Source organism: Tenrec ecaudatus, chromosome 4, assembly GCF_050624435.1.
Source record: "Tenrec ecaudatus isolate mTenEca1 chromosome 4, mTenEca1.hap1, whole genome shotgun sequence".
In the NCBI taxonomy this organism is placed as follows: domain Eukaryota; kingdom Metazoa; phylum Chordata; class Mammalia; order Afrosoricida; family Tenrecidae; genus Tenrec; species Tenrec ecaudatus.
In genome coordinates, this window is record NC_134533.1 from 201,882,564 (window position 1) to 201,897,665 (window position 15,102).

At 44.6% G+C, this 15,102-nt stretch overlaps 1 pseudogene; it reads right to left on the reverse strand.

Moving 5' to 3' along the window:
• Positions 1-14,035: 14,035 nt before the first annotated feature.
• LOC142447292 (PRELI domain-containing protein 1, mitochondrial pseudogene) lies at positions 14,036-14,856 on the reverse strand (annotated as a pseudogene).
• Between the last annotated feature and the right edge of the window lie 246 nt (positions 14,857-15,102).

Genomic DNA, 15,102 nt, shown 5'->3' on the forward strand with positions numbered 1-15,102 from the left:
AACTCCATTAGTGGTTTCTTGGGATTGTACAGGGGAGGCTGGGGGAAAATGGGAAGCGAATATTACAAGAAAGAAGAAACGGTTCTAAAACTGATTGTGGTGATGATTGTACAACTCTTCTTAATATAATTGAAGTATTGAATTGTATGATATGTGAATTGTATGCTAATAAAACCGATATTTTTCTTCAGAGTTACAAGTCTCAGAAACTCAAAGGAACAGAACTACTCTGTCTTGTAGACTCACTATGAGTATGAATTGACACAATGATAGTGAGGATTTTTTTTTTTTTTTTGGTTTTGTATTGGTTTTCCCGGGCAATGTGCTGCGGCAACCATTGCTGGATGATCTTCAGCAAAAGTTTACCTTCATGTGATATGAACGATGGTGTTCTATAATTTGAGCATCCTATTAGGTCACTTTCCTTTAGAATGGGCATAAATACCGAGCTCTTCATCATGACAAATGGGTAAAAAGATGGAAGTGATCAAGGATTTCATCTTGATTGCATCCACAATGAAGGCTCATGGAAACAGTAGTCAAGAGATCAAATGGTGCTAGAGGCAGAAACCAGGGATTGCCCCTCTACACACCAAGGCCTCCCTTTCCCCGTACAGGAAGTAGGAAGCGGATCAAGGCTAGAGGGCATGCCCAAATTCAGGCCTTTGAGACAGAAAGCCAGGACACCCAGGAGGGTCTCAGTCTAGGCCAGGTGAGCTTAATTCAGCCTAGGGGGCCAACCAGTACTATCAAGCACGCCTCCCAGCCGAGGGCCCTGAGAAAGTCAGAGCCACTGGGAGCCCACCGCCCTCTTTTCCAGCTGCTCCTTGGCCTTGATGAGGTTTTCTCTGTCCTCGGGTTTCCATGTGTGGGTGTGACGTGCCCTGAGGGTGTGTGCCTGTGTACAACCTGAAACAACTTCTATCCTTTATGAAAACTCACTTGGATCCCAAATCAGGCTTCCCCATGATTTCTTTCTTGTGCAAAGCCAGGATTGAGGTATTTCCACCTGAGGAATCGATCAAACCTGCTATTTAAAGTGTTGATCTCTTTAAAGCAGGGGTCTGAAAACTTTTTAAACAGGGGGTCAGTTCACTGTCCCTCAGACCCGTTAGAGGGCCAGACTATAGTTTTAAAAAACTATGAACAAATTCCCTTGCACATTGCACATACCTTATTTTGAAGTAAAAAAAATCAAACGGGGCAAAAAACACCCGGCAGGTGGGATAAATGTCCGCGGCGGGCCACATGTGGCCGTGGGCCGTAGTTTGAGGACACCTGCAAAGTGTTGACAAGCAAGGATATTTCATTTTCCTTCTTGATATAAATATTTTTTGGGGGGAGCACTTACAGCTCTTGTAACAATCCACATACCAATTGTATCAAGCACATTTGTACATATGTCACCATCACCATTTTCTTTCTTCTTTTTAAATCATTTTATTGGGGGCTTGTACAACTCTTATCACAATCCATAAATACATCCATTGTATGTCAAGCACATTTGTACATTTGTTGCCCTCATCATTCTCAAAACATTTGCTTTTGTTAGGTAGCTAGCATAGGGACTGTGGCATCCATCATGCATGCTCAGAGGTTCGAGTTTCCAGCCAGGAAGGGGTGGTATACCTAGGTGGGCGTTACACCTGGATTGGCCCATCTAAGCCAGGTGAATTTGATTCAGCCAATGGGGTCGACCAGTATTGTGGGTCATACCTCCCAATGGGGCCCCTGAAAAGTCCAGAGGTTTTGCTCTGGCACTCTTTCCCAGTGGCTGCTACACAATGTAGCTCAGCCAGGCTGCGGTCCAGAGTGGCCAGCCCGCACCCCCACAACTGCACCCCAGACTGTCTGGCTTGTGTTTCATTTACTGTAGAACATGAAACTGCTACTATTCTCTATAAACCCACTAAGATCACAAACCAGGCTTCGGCGTGAATTCTTTCTCATGCAGAGCCAAGGACCAAAGTATATATCTCCCCTGAGAGACTTAACATAAGTTGGTGCTGTGACTTGGATATATAAGGTAAGCCAGCTCCAGATACTTTCATGGAGCGGGCCCTCACATCCTGGTCTCACGGGTTTCGGGCACCTTCTGTATGTTTTTTCACCTCTCCACCTTCAGGAGACCGTGTGTAGCTGGAAAGGAAGCCAGGCTGAACTCCTCCTGCAAAACATCGTGGAGACAGATGACTCCCTGAGCTGACTCATGGGACCACCTGTAATGCATTACCGCTGCCCCATCCTTTTGTGTCTCTCTTTCTGTCTATTCTTAGTGGTATATGGGATTTTACATTTGCCTTTCTGTGCCTGCCTTCCCAGGAACTTGCATTTCTTCCCCAGTCTGGATTTCTGGGAGGGGGCTGGGAAGCTGTTGCCTGCAGGGTGGGAGGATTTCGATTCCCAAAGCCTTTCAAGTCTCAGTGGTATGCTTTGTGTTCTGGCCAGCTAGATGGCTGGGTGCACCTGCCCGAGGCCTCAGATTCACGGTACCCCAGAGCTGTGCACTGAAGCTGCGGTTATTGATCTTGAGGCATCAAGCTCTCAATAGTCTCCTTGTTTTGTGTTTTCTAGATGGGACTGTAAGGTCTCTCTGGGCTAGATTTCAGCCTTGGTCCTTGGCTCCGCACGAGAAATAATTCATGCCGAAGCTGGGCTCGTGATCCAAGTGAATTTAATGAGAGTTAAAAAAAGCTTCAGGTTTTACGCGGCACCCATAGGATTCCTTTGACAATGCAGCCTGGCAGAGGCTGCTCAGGGTCACACAAGTATCTCTCTCCTCCCACAAAGACGACCAGACAAGATCCCTCTCCCTTCCGGTCCCTGCCTTTTCAAGGGTTGGGGGAAGGCATGGTGAACGACCCCAGGTCGATCCCATTGGCTGAATTGCAATCACCTGGCCCAGGTGAGCTGCTCCAGGTGTAACGCCCATCGCGCCCCCCATGCAGGGAAAATCCAACTTTGTCCTATGCTGGTTCTCCTGGGCATGCGTAAATGGACTTCCCAATTCCCTAGGCTAAACTGCCTAACAGGATTTACCAGCTCCATATCCAGGAATGCCCCCTCAGATGTATCCTAATCAGGATAGATTTAATCCAGAGAGGCTGGACAAACAGAAATTGATTTCGTTTTGCAACTCTGGTCACAATATCTTTTAGAGAAAGGAGAATCGTGGCCAGAGAGTGGTACACTTTCTTTTCTTTTTTTTTTTTATGTATACACACACACACACACACAGAAAATTTTTTTTCATGAGGAGGTATGGTAGTTACATGATTTCTTTTTAAAAATAATTTTATTGGTGGCTCATACACCTCTTATTACAATCCATACACACATACATGGTGTCAAGCGCATTTGCACATCTGTTGCCATCAGCATTCTCAAAACATTTGCCTTCTACTTGAGCCCTTGGTATCAGCTCCTAGGAATTTTTATTCCAAGCTATGTTTAAATTTTTTTAAGTGAAATAACCTTATCACTTTCAAAGTACTCTCCATTACACTTAATACATTTCTCAAATCAGTGATTCCATTCTTGGAAACATTTGTCAGTCTCATCTGTTTGGATGGCTGACAGCACCTCCTCATTTTTTTTTCTTCACCTTTTCTACCTTGCCAAATCACTGTCCTTTCATGTCCTTCTTCATTCATGGAAGCAAAAACGGTGCACAGAGCAAGGTCAGGTGAGCGCGGTGCATGGGGCAAGAGAGGCATGCTGGTTTGGCACACTGAGATGGTCGTATGAGTAGGTACATTGTCGTGGTGGTAAAATCAATCCCCGTCTGCCACAAATCAGGCCTTTCTTGTCACCCACTGCTGCACAATCTTTTCAGAACCTCTAAATTAGGAAGCTTGATTCACAGTCTGACTGAATGAACTCCAAATGCACCATGAGCTGATATCTTCATCCATTTGGGAATGGATGGACGTCCAGACCGTGGTTTGGCGTCAATCAGCGTTTCACCTCCTGATGGCCATGATCTTACCAGCCAGGTCCGCACACAGCGTGGGCCGAGAGGGACGGGCAGAGAGCCCGAATGGTACACTTTCCCTTCTAACCCTGATTCAGCTAGAACATTTTTTTGTGGAATGATGGGGAAGTGGGCGGAGATGCTGTGTGTTAGAGCATTTTTTCCTTTTGAGGAGCAGTAGAGGCCTTCGTTCCCAGTGCACTAGGACCCCCTAAGGAACTCTGGATTCAGGGGCAACTATTCCCCAGCCCTGAGACAGCCCTGAACATTCTTCCCGCAGTAGAGGCAGCAGGGAAATTTGGTGCCCAGGCAGTTTACAAGCCTTTTACTCTGATTGAACTCAAGCAAATTAAGTGATTTGGGCAGTAACTCAAACCCAAACAGTACATAGAACACTCCCAGCACCTCACCCTAGCCTGTGACTTAACCTGGAAGGATGGAATGGTCATCCTGGGACAGGCTATGACCGATTTTGAGAAAGAATGAGTGCTCAAAGGTGCTAGGAAGTTTACAGAGGAGTTACATGTGATGAATGACAAGTACCCCATAGGATAAACAGCTGTACCTTGAACAGGCCCTGCTTGGAATCATAGTGAGCCTCTGGACAAGCGGGCACGAGAACATTTCCTGACGTGCATCGCAATTGGACTGAAGTCAGGTAGGCAAAAGCCATTAATTATGCCAAAGTGACAGCGATTCACCAGGGACCTGCGGGGCCTCCTGCAGGCTATTTAGAGCGGCTAAAGGAGGCCCCGATGAATCACACTGCTGTAGATATAGAATCCTCTGAGGGAAAGAAAGTCTTAATCAGAGACAAGTTTCTCACACAGGCTGCACCGGACATTTGCAAGAAGCTCCAAAAACTAGCGCAGAAACCTGAAGGAGCTATCCTAGAGAAGATGGTTGCTTGTGCTGATACGGCCTTTTACATTAGAGAGCAGGAAGGGGAGGTTCCGGGAGAAGGAGAGAAGGAAGAACATCCAGCATGCCCAGATACTGGCTGCACTTAATAACCAATGCCTGTTGAATGCCTCCCAATTTCTCAGACCTTTGAACCTGATACCAGATGCTACATTTGCCGGTGACCAGGTCATTGGGTTAGGAACTGCCCTAACTGGAACAAGCCTCCTGGAATGCCCTGTTTCCATTGCAAGCAGACTGGCCGCTGGGCTGGCCTCTGCCCTAAGGCCAAAAACCTGGAGGAGGGGCGCCCACAGGCAAACATGCAGCTGCTAATGGAGGAGGATTGAAGGCACCCAGCCTGGACAGCCCAGCAGCAAGAAATAGCTGTTACTGGTCTGGAGCCTTGGGTGAGCATTGACGTGGCAGGTAGGTCAGTAAATTTCCTTTTAGGTACTAGGTGCCACCTATTCTGTCCTTACCTCCTTCCAGGCTCCTGGCACCCCACAACTGTTCCATCCTGGGAGTGTCAGGAAAACCTGTAGTTAAAAATTTTACTGACCTTCTCAGATGCTTATAGGATAACCTCTGTTTTTCTTATAGCCTCCTAGTCGTCCCTGAATGTCCAACTCCTCTCCTAGGCCGAGATATCCTGTCCAAACTACACACCTGCATAGTCATCGGGCCTCATCCTCGTCCCTCTGCAGCTTTCCAAATGTTCCTCACAGTGGGGGAGCCACAGATTCCCCCACAGGACCTGTGGGAACAAGCCACAACTCATGAAGTTTGGGACACAAGCATCCCCGGCAAAGCTAAATATACTACCCCTGTAAAGATTTTCCTAAAAGATCCTACCCAGTTTCCCCATCAATGACAGTATCCTTTGAAACCTGAAGCCATCACAGGGTTACAACCCCTTATTAGTAAGTTCTTCCAACATGGACTTTTGGTCCCTTTTAACGCCCCCTGTAACACCCCAATATTACCAGTTAAAAAGGAAGATGGGTCTTATTAGCTGGTCCAAGACCTCATGATAATAAATGAAGCAGTGATCCCACTGCACCCAGTAGTGCCAAACCCCTGTACCCTCTTAGGGGAAATTGTGAATGCCTTTGCCCCATTCCTGTGTGTACAGTGAACCAACATTCATGCCTGTTAGTCCTAAGATTTTAATTTATTTCCTGCAACACTAACCTAGCTTCAAGGACACTACCACCTCACAACCTTACCCTTGCCTCACTTAAACTGTTCACCTGTTTGTCCGTTTGGTTGTTTTCCAGAAGTTCTCAGGTTACCAAGGTCTCTGAACCAAGTGTGGCAGCTCCAGGAGCACCATCCCCTGGACTACCTCCAACAGAATAGGAAGAGTGTGGACCCAAGGTCCCATTTTGCCCCTTTAGTCAGCAGGAAGTAACTAGAGATGTCATGGCCTAGTACTCCAAAGATTTGGGTCCATGTCTCTTCAGGGGGGCAATGTTAGGTAGCTAGCATAGGGACTGTGGCATCCCAGTATTACTCATGCTCACAGAGGTTGGAGTTTCCAGCCAGGAAGGGGTGGTATACCTAGGTGGGCGTTACACCTGGATTGGCCCATCTAAGCCAGGTGAATTTGAATCAGCCAATGGGGTTGACCAGTATTGTGGACCACACCTCCCAATGGGGCCCCTGAAAAGTCCAGAGGTTTTGCTCTGGCACTCTCTCTTTCCCAGCAGCTGCTACACAATGTATCACAGGCGGGCGGGCTGCGGTTAGGAGTGGTGAGGCCATGCCATGGACTCTGTCTGGCTTGTGATTAATTTACTGTAGGACCTGAAACTGCTTCTATTCTCTGTAAATTCACTTGGATCACAAACCAGGCTTCGACATGAATTCTTTCTTGCGTGGAGTCAAGGACCAAGGAACATCTCTCCCCTGAGAGATCTAACACTTTCTACATAAGCCCTTGGTATCAGCTCCTTATTTTTTCCCCTTCCTCCCCATTCTCCACTCCCTTATGAACCCTTTATAATTTATAAATTATTATTTTGTCCTATTTTACACTGTCTGACATCTCCCTTCACCTACTTTTCTGCTGTCTATCTCCCAGGGAAGAGGTTATATAGAGATCCCCTTATAATTGGTTCCCTGACCTTCCCTCCACTTTCTGGGTATCGCCACTCTCAACACTGGTCCTGAAGGGGTCATCTGTCCTGGATTCCCTGTGTTTCCAGTTCCTATCTGTACCAGTGAACATCCTCTGGTCTAGCTGGATTTGTAAAGTAGAATTGGGATCATGATAGTTGGCAGGGGGCGGGGGTGGGTGGGTAGGAAGCTTTTAGGAACTAGAGGAAAGTTGTATGTTTCATTGTTGCTACCCTGCACCCTGACTGGCTCTTCTCTCCGTGACCCTCCTGTAAGGGGGGGTGTCCAGTTGCCTACAGATGGGCTTTGGGTCTCCACTCCGCACTGCCCCTCATTCACAATGGTATGATTTGTTTTTTGTTCTTTGATGCCTGATACCTCTTCCCTTCGGCACCTCGTGATCACACAGGCTGGTGTGCTTCTTCCACGTGGGCCTGCTGCTTCTGAGGCCCTCATCATTTTCAAAGCGTTTTCTTTCTACTTGAGTGCTTGGTATCAGCTCCTCTTTTTTCTTCCCTCTCCCACTCCAACCCTCAAGCAAGGGTATTTCCTTGAAAACTAAGGTGTACCTGATTCAAGCCATGATATTTCCAATGACTTCATGTGCATGTGAAAGTTATACATTGAATAAGGAAGACTGAAGAAGAATGGATGCATTTGAATTCTGTTACTGGCAAAGTATATTCAAAGCACCACGTTCTTTTATATTCAAAAGAGCAAACAGATTTGTCTTGTTAGAGGTACAGCCAGGATGGCGAGAGACTGTCTCACACACTTTATACATGTGATCAGGAGAGGACATCATACTTGGTAAAGTACAGAGGCAGCAAAAAGGAGGAAGGACCCTCAACAGGATGGGTTGGCACCGTGGGCTCCAACCACGGCCTCAGACATCATAGCAATTTTGAGGATGGCGGAGGACAAGAGGGGGCTTTCATTCTATTGTGCACAGGGTTGCTCTGAGTTGGCACCGACTCGACGGAAACTAACAGCAACCGATACCTCATAAAAGTGGAATCGTGCACTCTCTATCTGTGTAGAGGGTACCAAACCTTTATTAGTTTATGGCTGAAAATTATTCCATTAGGCGGCTGGGTGGCACAAATGGTTAAGTGCTGAAAGGTTGGCCGTTCTAGCCCACCCAGATCAGTCTTGGAAGACAGGCCTGACGATCTACATGGAAAGGTTACAGCCTTGAAAACCCTGTGGAGCAATTTTACTCCATGACAATATTCCATTGTATGAATGTGCCACATTTCATCATGCATCTGTTAGTAGATCCTGAGTTCCACCTTTTGACTATTATGAGAAATGCAGCAATGAAAACTGATGTACAAGCATCTGAGCCCTGCTTTCAAGTCTTTGGGGGTACACACCTAGGAGTGAACCAGCTAAATTATATAGTTCTGTGTTTAATAAAGGTCCCAAAATGCTACTTTAAAAAAAATGGCTTCGGTCAGTGTAAAAATGACATTAATAATAATAATAATTTAAAATTTTTCAAGGGTTAGTGAGGAAGGGAGGGTGGTCGAGGGAAGGGGAAAATGAGAAGTTGATATCAAGGGTTCAAGTAGAAAGAAAATGTTTTGAAAATGATGATGGCAACAAATGTACAAATATACTTGACACAATGGATGGATGGATTGTGATAAGAATAAAAAAGGGTAACATCTTATATTACCACTAGCAATGTACATGGGTTCCAGTTTCTCTACATCTTCATGTTATTTTCCTTTTAAAAAAATATTAGCCATACACAATTCATTTGAAAAGCAATTTAACCATGGGGGAGTAAAAAAGAAATAAAAAGAAATGTCTAAAATTGATTGGGGTAATGATTGTGGAATTCTTCTTGATATAATTAAACTATTTAATTGTATGATATGTAGGTTATGTGCAAATAAAACTGTTATAAAATGGGGAGTGAGGTAAACCAGTCGAGTCCGACTAATCACCCACCCCCTATAAAATTCAATGTCATACTCCTAGGCCATCCTCCTAAATTGGATGTGATGTGCTTCTTGATTGAAGCATACTTTGCCTATTAAATCTTTGCTCCATTTAACACACACACACACATTAGCCATAGCCATACTAGTGAGTGGAAAGTAGTATCTCATTGTGATTTTGATTTGTTGTTCCGAGTGCTAATCATGTTGAGCATCTTTTCATGTACATATTGACCATTCATATGATTACTTTGGTGAAGTGTTTATTCAAGTCCTTTGCCCATTTTAAAAAATGAGGCATTTTTGGTTGTTGAGTTATAAGAATTCTTTGTATAGAAATAGAGAGGAGACAAAGGACATTTATAGATGTCTTAATACAGGCATGCACATATATAAATGTATTTATATATAACAATAGGGAAATAGGTCTATGTACCTATATTTATATGTTAAGTATTAAGGTAGAAGATGGACATTAGGCCTCTACTCAAATACTCACTCAATGCAAGAACACTTTTGGTTCTAATAACCCAGCATTCTGTGATGCTCACTTTTCCAACACGATCGTGGAGAACAAAATGGGCATATAAGCATATGTAGTGAAGAAAGATGATGGTGCCTGGCTATCAAAAGATATAGCTTCTGGGAAAAAATAGAGCTTCTGGAGTCTTAAAGTCTTGAAGATAAACAAGAGGCCATCTAGCTGAAAAGCAATCAAGCCCACATGGAAGCAGTACACCAGCCTGTGTGATCATGAGGTGTCCATGGGATCAGGTATCAGACATCAAAGACCCAGAACAAAAAAAAAACTATATTGACGTGAATGAGGGGGAGGGTGGAGTGGACATCCCCTCACAGAAGGGTCGCAAAGAAGAGACAGCCAGTCAGGGTGTAGTATAGCACTGATGAAACATAAACATGCAACTTTCCCCTAGTTCTTTAATGCTTCCTACCCCCTACTATCATGACTCCAATTTTACCTTACAAATCCAGCTAGACCAGAGCATGTACACTGGTACAGATAAGAGCTCCCAACACAGGGAATCCAGGACAGATAAACCCTTAAGGACTAGTAACGAGAGTAGCGATGCCAGGAGGATAAGGGGAAAGTCGGGGAAGGAAGGGGAAAAAAACCATAATGACTGACCTATAAACCCCTTTCAGGGGGACAAACAGAAAAGTGGGTGAAGGGAGACAGCGGTCAGTGTAAGACATGAAAAAATGATAATTTATAAATTATCAAGAGTTCGTTAGGGAGGGAGGATGGGGAGGTGGGAAATTGAGCTGATACCAAGGGCTCAAGTAGAAAAAAAATGTTTTGAAAATGATGGCAACAAATGTACAAATGTGCTTGACACAATGGATGTATGTATGGATTGTGATAAGAGTTGTATGAGCCCCCAATAAAATGATTTAAAAAAACGAAAATGATGATGGTGATGTTAGTACAAATGTGCTTGACATAATGGATAATGGATGTATGTATGGATTATGATGAGCTGTAAGAGCCCCCAATAAAATTTTAAAAACAAACAGAATTCTTTGTATAGTTTGGTTATACATATCAGATAGGTGATTTTTAAATATTTTATCCTATTCTGACAGTTATCTCCTCACTTTGTTGATAAAGTCCTATAGTGTACATGTTTTTAATGTTGATGAAGTACATGTTATTTTGCCTTTTGCTACTTGTCTGAGAATCCATGATGAAATACTAGGTCTGTGCCAACTTGGTTCTACTGTAAGATATAGGTGGACAACCAACACCAGTGGCCCTGGCACCAAGGGGCTGCCCACGGTGGAGCCGGGCCTGCAGAGGCGGCTTCTCAGGAACCTGGTCTCCTACTTGAAACAGAAGCAGTCTTCCAGTGGGTGGGTCCAAGGGCAGGGGCATGCTCTAAGCCTTCCCGCCCTGCGACTTCCCCCAGCAGTACCTCCAGGCCGCGCTGAGGACACTGGGCAGGCTGGAGGAAGAGCACATGGTGGTGGTTATAGTGAGGGACACGGCCTAGCCCGAACCTGCCGCTTCTGACTCCTTGTTTGTGTCCCCAAAACCGTTCTTTTAATGTCTGATCCTCTCCTTACCCTGGACCCTTGGTTTAAATTCCCTGCCGTGTTATTTTGGTTAACTGGTGCTTGGGAAAGGGGCCAGAGGCTTGGTCACCGTCAACATGAAATGAATGGATGCTTTGTTTAGTAGCCATGAGAAGGGACTCCTGTTAAATCAATTTTAGTGTATGATATGACAAAATAATAATAATTTATAAACTATCAAGGGTTCATGAGGGAGGGGTAGTAGGGAGGAAGGGAAAAAAGAGGAGCTGATACCAAAGGCTCAAGTAGAAATAAAATGTTTTGAGAATGATGGTGGCAACAAACGAACAAATGTGCTGGACACAATGGATGGATGGATGGGCTGTGATAAGAGTTGTATGAACTCTATCACTCACCCACTCACTCAGTCTCTCTCTCACTCACTCTCACTCACTCACTCACCCACTCACTCTCTCAGTCTCTCTCTCACTCACTCACTCTCACTCACTCACCCACTCACTCTCTCAGTCTCTCATTCACTCTCAGTCTCTCACTCACTCTCACTCACTCACCCACTCACTCTCTCAGTCTCTCACTCACTCACTCTCACTCACTCACTCACCCACTCACTCTCTCAGTCTCTCTCTCACTCACTCACTCTCACTCACTCACTCACTCACCCACTCACTCTCAGTCTCTCACTCACTCTCACTCACCCACTCACTCTCTCAGTCTCTCACTCACTCTCACTCACTCACAAAAACAAACAAACAAAAAGAGTTGTATGAGCCCCCAATAAAATTATTTTAAAAATAAAATGATTTAAAAAAAGACAACAAAAATTAAAATGCATTAAAAGGGAAAAAATTGTAATAAAAGAAATAAATGATGCAACGAATGTATAAGGGTGCTTTGCTCAATTGATGTATGTATGGATTGTGATAAGAGTTGTATGAGCCCCAATAAAAAGATTTATTAATTAAAAAAAAGAAATAAATGAATAAATGGGGAAAAAAGTAAAGATTGTTATTTTCCTAGATGGCAGATTCAATATTAAGGTTATCTCTACTGACTTTAGGTTAATCTTATAAAATCAATGCTTCCCCAAATTCCCATGGGATTTTTTTTAAAAGAAACATGTCAAGTAGAAATGGAGGTTTATACAAAAGAAAAATTGCCATGAGATTAACTAAGAAATTGGGGGGGGGGGTCATAAGGACATTTTGTCCTACCAGAAGTCAAAAGGAAACCATGAAACTATAAATAACACATTATGGTATTAGAATTGGAATGGGTAAACAGATCCTTAGAACAAAGAGTCCTGATAGCAATAATAAAGATTCCGTTCTCAATCATAGATAAAGGATAATGTAGTCAAGAAATCCTACTGGAACAACTGGCATTATTAGAAAATAAAACTCAAATGTTTATACCTCCTACACCAAACAAAAATTCTGAATGGATGAAAGAACTCAGCCTTATAAAAGAAAAAAGGAGTGTGAAAAAATTAACATTGGCTATAGGTCTTTCTAGAACACTTTCTATGCATCCAAACAAACAAACCTAACTCACCGTCATTCAGTTGAACTGCCCCTGTGAGTTTCTGAGACTTTACTTATTTTTGAGACTTTAACTTTTTTTCATCTACAAAGCACTTCTTTTTTATTGTGGCAAGATGCCTTACACATACATTTCAATGATATTAATTATGCAGAGCCTGTTTTTTTTAAATTAATCATTTTATTGGGGACTTCTTACAAATCATATAATAACCCATCATTCAGTAGTTTTAAACACACTTGTACATGTTGTCATCAACATTTCCAAAACAATTTCTACTTGAGCTCTGGGTGTGTATTAGCTCCTTTATTCCCCCCTCACTCCCCTCCCACCCCACCCTCGTGAATCCTTGATCATTATTGTTGTTAGTTCATGTTTTACACTGTTGGTTGTCTCCCTTCACCCACCTTTCTGTTATTTGTCCCCTTGGGGGGTGGCCTTGTGATGGGTTCCCCTTTTCTCCCCTCACACCTAGACCTTAACTTTTTACCGGCGTAGAAAGACCCATCTTTCTTCCGAAAAGTGGTAGATGGTTTCGAACTGCTGAGTTTGTGGTTAGCAGCCCACTGTGTAACCACTACACCAACAGGACTCCTATTAATCCACACACATATAGATATATCTATAACTATACACACAGATACATTTATACAAACTTTTTTCCATTAATAGAAAACTACTGAAAATATTATTTGGCTTTTCTCCCTCAATAGATGCTGCTATTATTATTTTCATTTCACAAATAAGCAAAGTAAATCACAGGGAGGTGAGATTTCTTGTCCAAGATCACACAGCTAGGAAGTTGACAAGCTGGGTCCCTAACCCTGGTCATCTGGCTTCAGACGCTACTCTCTGTAGGCCTTTAAGTCCAGAGCTTATGGTAGAAAGCTTTGGAAGGTTTTAAAGTTAGGAATGTCACATTTTATGTTCTGAAAAATATTTTTTCCCCTTAAGAATCTTTAAGGAATAGACATACCAGAGCAAGGGTAGAAGCAGAAAGACCAGTGAAGGAACCACTTAGGTTCCTGGTCGAGAGCAACAGGTGGACAAAGTGCAAAAGTCAGGATGCACCTTGAAGGCGTCACATGTTCAATTTGCTTATGGATTATTATTTTTTGGGGGGGACTAATTGAATTCAACAAGTATTTATTGAGTGCCTCTTATGTGTTAAGTATTATTTCAGTATCTGGGACACATCAGAGAGCCAACAGATCTCTGCTCCTGTGGCGCTTACAGTCTAGTGTTCAAGACAACATCTCCTGGCCACTGTGAGCTGTGAGGACAGGCCTGCACCTCTCTGTCTGTCCTCAGCTGCCCACGGGAGGAATAAGCAGGCCTGGCACACACATGGGTGATGTGCCAAATGGACACCCCCACCCACTGCCAGATAGTACATAGGAGCTGGAAGTTGATTTTTAATTAAGAAAGCATACTGCAGGCAGGTCAGGGGGATGGAGCCAAGTCGTCTGGTCAAGGGTGGGGCAGGGGCCTGGGCTGGCTACAGGAACTGCTGCTGCTGCTTGGTGGCTGCCTTGCTGGCCAGGTCCTTGGCCATCGCGGTAGCTGCCAGTGCTGTCTCCTTTGCCTTTTCTGTGGCTTCTTTGGCGGTTTCAACAAGCGTCTTAGAAGGGGCCTCACCTTGCAGCTTGGCCAGGATGTATTCAAAGCCCTTCATATTCATAGTCTTGGTCACATTGCTTTTAAACCGGGCCAGACCAAATTCCTGGACAGCTCGGGAGACACCAAACAAGTTGGAAGAGACCTAGGCTTCCCGGTGGATTTCGGCCCAGCCACTGTTGTCGGCTTTGACGCGGTAAACGCAGCGCCCTGCCACCACCATGAGCCGGGCATGGTTGATGTTCCAGGTGAAGGTGGTCATGGTCTGATTCTGTGGGTCCACAACGGAGTCCTCCAGGATGTACACTGAGTGAGCAACATTGGCAGGAAACAGTCGCTTGGCCCAGCGGGGCATCCTGTTGGTCTTGGGCAGGAGTCGCCTGGATAGGAGCTTCTGGTCAGGGGTCACCTCCCAGTGCACGATGTCTTCTGTCAGGACATGCTTGCCGTAGGGATTCCGGTACCGCTGCCAGAAGGCGGCGAACACTTGGTCCCAGGAACTCCGGAGCACGCTCCAGCCCAGGAAATACTTCACCATCGTCCAGGCCAGAGAGGGCTCAGCACCCGCGCAGCATCACGCCCGCCAGCCTCGCAGGTCAGCGACTGCCACACCGCGCAGGACCAGCCGCCACCATGAGGTGTGGTCAAAGCCTTGCTTATGGATTATTGTGAAATTTGTTTGGAAGGGAAAGGTTCATGGATGGATTCTGGAGATTTTTTGGCCTCAGTGAGAAATGATGGCATTACTGAGTTGGCAAACTGGGGGTAGGAGTAAATTTAGAGATAAAATCAAGGTTGTTTTCAGACATGTAAATTTTGAGTGTCAGCACAGCATTCAAGTGAAGGCAGTGGGTTGACGACTGACTACATTGACTGTGGCGTTTAGGGTTGAGTGAGGCTGGGAATATAAAATATAGCTGTCAGCATAGGAGAGGCACTAAAGCTAAG